Genomic DNA, 6,398 nt, shown 5'->3' with positions numbered 1-6,398 from the left:
CCGTTCACTCCTCCCACCTACGTTCTAATCTATCAGGGCAAGCAGCTTCTTTATTTAATCAACCAATGACCTTCCTCCATCAAACACTCATACACACATGTGTGCACAGACACATACATAGATGCACACACATACATGCAATACATACACACACATACATACATACACACGTGCATATACACACACACAACCTTTGGAAATCACAAGAATTTTTCACTTACAATTTCGTTCTTCAAGTTTAATATTATTTAATATTAAATTCAAAATAATGTTAAATATATTTCAAACTTCCTCCATTCACAACTTGTCTCAGTAAGTTATAGTCATGCAATGTGTAATGAATGATTACTTGGTTAATGACAGACCACATACAGAAAAATGGTCCCACAAGAGATCATATCATCTAGTGATGTCATAGCCATTTAAATTTGTGTTAAATACATTCAAGGATTTTGATACAATGTTGAAAGTGCCTAGCAACACATTTCTCAGAAGTTATCTTTGTCCTTAAGCAATGTATGACTAGGCTTAGTTTATTAGCAAACTGGAAAGTCTATTTCTTGGCTTACACAATAATTAGATAGATTAACAGATTTGACAACAGAAAACTAAAGCTGTAGATGCCTGTGGCGAAAATATAATAATGTCTTTTGGAAATAACATTGCTTGAGCATGCTTTACCATTCACAAAGGAAATCCAACGGGTCTCGTCATAGCAGAGACTAAAGACGCTCTGCAGAAGTCAGCTGCTAGACTTCATGGTGGAAAGGTGTGCGGAATGCTAGGAGTCTTTCACTCATTCTTCTGTTTTATGACTTGATAGGTTTGACTCTGTATCAGACACTGGGATCAGGATTCAGAGAGCCCAGTCTGGCTTCAAGAAGTGTTCGCTCTTACAGCTGATGGGGTGGGGGAAGCATCAAGGAAAGAGGCAATCACAATACAATAAGGCAAAGAGCTAGCTCTGAGGAATGTTCCCTTCATGGGCAATTCACAGCTAATTGCTGTGAAGCATACCTCCCAACTACCAAGCCAGTGGCGGACGTGCTTCAGCTTGTGAAAACCATCACTAATATAAAACTTTACGAAATGTGGATTGCTGTCATTACATTCTCAGTGCCCCCTCAGTACTAAGAGATAAAGTGCAGATGCCTGACATTGTGTGCCTGTGTGTGTGTGTTAGAGAAAGAGATATAGACAGAGACACAGAGAGACAGAGAAGAGAGAGACAGTTTTTAAATTTGCTTTCATTATAAAAGTAATATATTATCCCACACAGGATGATCACTACCGTCCACAATAGCCTGTTTCACCTCAGACACCACCTAGGTACAGTCTAAGCTGAAAGAAAAGAGAAAAAACTCAAGGATCTTAATAAGCACTTGAGATCCTCGAGCTGTGTGAGTGACAGCAGAGGCACCAAAGCAGGCCTAGGCAAACGGAGCAGGAAAAGACTAGAGAGGAACGATATTCGTTTCCACATCCATATCTACATATATGAACTAAGGGGTAACCACTCCCAAAGACCTGGCCCTTATAAGATCCTGTTTATCGTCCTAACTCATGCCTACTACCTAAGGAATGGGTTAAAGAACGCGATCCTCACCTTCTCGAAGATTTATTCTGTGTTACTCAAGTGAAAGTTTGCCTGAGAAAATATAAATCTCTAGTTTCTGAAACATTGGTCACTATGAATATACTGGTCCCATGCTGGCTGCGCAGACATGAAGGAGCATGCGGCTTCCTTATTCAGTACCTTATATTTATTTTCCGTACTAAAATCCAAAGGGTCTTAAGAGATAAAATATGTTAAGATACAGCCTGTCCAACTGTCAAGTCACACTGTCACAGGAATATTAAGAATAGTATAATACACAGGAAGATGTGTGGAGAACCCTGGGTTCTTCTATTATGGCTCCTGTTCACTTGCCAATTAAATGCATAATTTTCCCTGGGTTCTTCTGTTATGGCTCCTGTTCACTTGCCAATTAAATGCATAATTTTAAGTAAATCACTTCACCTCTCTACACCTCTGTCTTTTGTCTGTAATTACCCTATTGAAAACCCAGCTATTAGGAAGATCAAAAGAAAGTGTAAAGATGGAACCGCTTCAAAAATGTAGCACATTTGTACTGTAAGGTATTATTAATACTTACATTTATTATCTGTCTGCAATATACTCTTACACTCAGGCAAGAGGAGTCCTTGCTCCAAGCCTTGTTTTTAAGGTCACATGCACGTAAATTTATTAAGTATATATCAACATGTCCCTAGAAGATGTGGCAACAAGACTTACAATAGTATTGACATTTCTTGGAGTGATTAAAAAAAACTATATATAACACATACTGGATTGTCTTTATTAAATACATACCAAATATGTATTAAATACATATCAAAATCAGTCTCAACTGACATGGGCATTTAAAATGGAGTTGTTAGAATTAATTTGAACAAGATAATGAGCAGAACAAGGAATATGAAAAGAACTGGCAGAGATTCCTGAAATAAATAAAGGAATTGTGATCGATGGTAGAAGATGCTTTGTTTGTTTGTTTGTTTTGCTTTGCTTTGCTTTGGTTTTGGTTTTTCTGAAGCAGGCTTTTCTGTAGCCTTGGCTGTCCTGGAATTCACTCTGGAGACCAGGTTGGTCCCAAACTCAGAGATCTGCCTGGCTATCTCCCAGTTTTTGTGTGGGATTAAAGGCCAGTGAAGAAATTTTTTTGTTGTTGTTGTTTTTTGAAACAGAGTTTCTCAGTCTTGGCTGTTCTGGAACTAGCTCTTGTAGACCAGGCTAGCCTTCAACTCACAGAGATCTGCCTGTCTCAGCCTTCCAAGTGCTGGGATTAAAGGTATGTGCCACTACTGCCCAGCACTGGTGTTTTTTTAACAGCTATTTTAATTTTTTCATTTCTATTATTTTTAATTATAGGTAGATGTGTATGTGCACATTGTAATGGTCTGTCTGTCCTGTACCTTTAAGAGACAAGCCCCATCCACTCCCTCCCCCATCTGCTGAGGCAAGCAGATCTTCCTTCTGGTTCCAGCCTGAGTTCTTTCCTTTCTGTATCCTGAAGAGGCAGCTTCTGACTTTCTCCTTTCTCCCCACTTCTCCCCTTCCCCCACCACCATTTCTCTTTCTCTCTGCTCTCTCCCTTCTCCCCTTTCATCTTCCCTCCCATAACCCACTAAATAAATATTCACCCTCATTCTGCATGGTGTGCCTATCCATGTCTCTGTCTCTCACCTACCGTGGCTCCTCGTGGGACCAGCTGACCCACCTGACGGCAGGCAGCATGTACTCAGCACTTCTGAGGCTAAAGCAAAGTCCGAGCCAACCTGGACTCATAGAGACGCCCTCTCTCAAAAGTACAATGACACAACAACAAACTTATAAAAATGCAGAAATATTTGACTAGTTTATTTTTTAAATAATTTTGAATATTTCTGAAAATTTTAAGCAATGTTTTTCTTCTAGGAAAGGACAAATGAGGAATATGCAATGAAAATGAGAATCTAGTGAAAAAATTGGGATAAGGAGACAAATACAGAGTATGGTTAAAAAGAAGTTCATATGCAAATTGCATCTATTTTTAAATATGCCTATTTTCTATATAGTCTAGACAGCAGTCTGGCCTCTTTCAAATGAAATTTGAATTAACTGAACCACATATTGTTCTTTTTGTTTTTCATTACAATATACTATGATAAAAATAATTGAAAGAAAAATTTAATACTTCATGGATAGATATTGCTTTAGGGGCTGGAAAAATATCAATGAGAGTAATAGAATCCATATTATAAATATCCATAATATTTTCTTTTTCTTTTTTTTTTGTTTTTGTTTTTTGAGACAGGGTTTCTCTGTGGTTTTGGAGCCTGTCCTGGAACTAGCTCTTGTAGACCAGACTGGTCTTGAACTCACAGAGATCCGCCTGCCTCTGCCTCCCAAGTGCTGGGATTAAAGCCATGCACCACCACCACCCAGCTTAATATTTTCTGATAATTATAATTTCGCCTTCTTTAAAATATGTAAACATTATATGTGAAATTTATGGCTCATTTTCAAGTGTAAGTATTGATTTAGAAATTGGATTGACATTGCCAGATACTACTGCCTCAGCAGAATAAAAATTCCTCCAATTTCACTGAAATTAATTTAAAATTAACATCTAATATTAAAGAATTATTTTTTGACATGAAAATAGCATTAAGGTAGAGATCCTTTTTATTATATATGCATATTAATATAATCATGAACAGAATTCTATCTAGAATTTACTTTCAAATGATTAAATAGAATTGGGGAATATAAATTAAAAAAAGGTTGATGAACAGTTTATTGTTACTGAGGTTAAATGAAGGGCACACGGAAGACCTTTCAAAATATTTAAAAGTGAGTGTGTATGTGTGGTATATATAATGGTATGTTATTTGTGTTTTAAAAATAAAGCTTGCCTAAAGATCAGAGGGCAAAGCAGCCACACCAGTCAGCCCATGCAGGCCAAGGAGTGCTGGCACACACCTTTAATCCCAGGACTCAGGAGACAGAGGTAGATGGATCTCTGTAAATTCAAGCCAACCTGGGCTACACAAGATTGACTCTGTCTAAAAGAGAAACAGAGCTCACACAAAGGTGATCCCAGTATTTGGGATCATGCACCTTTAATCCCAGCACTAGGGAGTGATATGGCTGGGTTGAGAGAGGAATATAAGTGGAAAGAGACGGTGAAGTGTGGAGTTTGAGGGTTTTTTTTTTTTTTCGAGACAGGGTTTCTCTGTGGTTTTTGGAGCCTGTCCTGGAACTAGCTCTGTAGACCAGGCTGGTCTCGAACTCACAGAGATCCGCCTGCCTCTGCCTCCCGAGTGCTGGGGAGTTTGAGGATTCATGGAGACAGTATCTTGCCCTTTGGTCTGAAGATTTGATAGAGGTAAAAGGTCTCTCCAGTGGTTGGCTGCTTTTCTGATCTTTAGGTTGAACGCCAGTATCTTCTGGTTTTTATTATTTGTGCTACACTTGCCCCTGTGTGTGCTCACGGACCTTTCGGTCAACTCACAGATCTCTCTAAGCTCTCTCACAGACTCTGATTGGCTCGACTGGCTGGACAGCAAACCCCTGGGCCAGCCCTGACAGTCTTTAGTAGCCTTTCGGCTTCAGCACTGGGTTTACAGAAGCTTGCTGCCCTGCCCACTTATTGTTTTGTTTTTTGTTTGTTTGTTTGTTTTTGTTTTTGTTTTGACACTGGATCTTTCTTTGCAGCCTTGGGCAATCAGGATGGCCTTAAACTCACAGAGGTCTGCCTGCCTCTGTTTTTGAAAGACCTGTGCTGAAAGGACACCTGGCTCCCAAGCCAAGTGTTTGGGTATCTGAACTTGGGTTCTCATGCTGGCACAGTAAGCATTCACCTGATGACCCATCTCCCCAGCCCAGGAAGTTATTTATACTCTATTATCTATATTTGTAAAAGTTTAAAAAATTCCATAATAAGAACATAACCAAAAAGCTAAGAAGTGGGAAATAGCCAGAGGTAGAGAAGAGGGGACTCACCAATCATGCCAGTAATGAATGGAGGGGCCCAGCAATCTGTTAGTTGGAGAAGCAAGGCTGGGTTCCAGGGTCCCCAGTACACCTCAGAGTGCCGGGAGGGCCTGCCGAGTCTCATGGCAGCAATATTATAATTTAAAAATGGTGGGATAGAGAATCACACCGTACAACAAGGCTCACATAGGATGTTTATTGGAAGAGGACAAAGAAGGGACAGAGAAGAGAGCAGAGGTGGGGCAGAGACCCACTATTATTATCTCCTTTTTTTGAACCTACATAGTTTCCACCCACCCCTCTGCCTGATACAAGTAATAATCAAAAACCCCTAAATAGTGTTCCTAACCTTGAGGAGAAACTTTTGAGAGAGGGGACATCGTCCTCCAGAATTGCTTCCCGCTGTCATGGAAGCGATAGTCTCTTTATGGGATTCTGCAAATGTAAAGTGATGGTTAAGTTTCAAGATTACTGTCTAGTATAGTTGCAAATGACTTCCAAGCAGTCGATAGGATTTTTTTTTTACATTTTTATTGGGAGTTCTGACCAGAACGTCATGAGAAGGTGCACTATGTCAGCAGCTGATAATCAAAAAACCAGTCTTGTAATAGCACTATCAGCATCATGATGTCGTCTCCATCAGCTGGAGTTGTTGCTGTGGGACCCCATCTTCTTCCTGGAAACTTCAAAGATTACTGCAGGAAAAGAATCTGTAGGAAACGCTATTGTTCATCATGGAAAACTTAAAACATTATTTATATAAACATACAGTCAATAAAGAATATGATATAGACAAAATCGACATGGAGAAAGTAAAATTTTTCCTAAAGTCTTCCTTCTGTCCCATACCAGATGGCTC

The sequence above is a fragment of the Microtus ochrogaster genome, chromosome 16, assembly GCF_000317375.1.
Source record: "Microtus ochrogaster isolate Prairie Vole_2 chromosome 16, MicOch1.0, whole genome shotgun sequence".
Lineage (NCBI taxonomy): Eukaryota > Metazoa > Chordata > Mammalia > Rodentia > Cricetidae > Microtus > Microtus ochrogaster.
Note: the sequence above shows the minus strand (reverse complement) of the source record.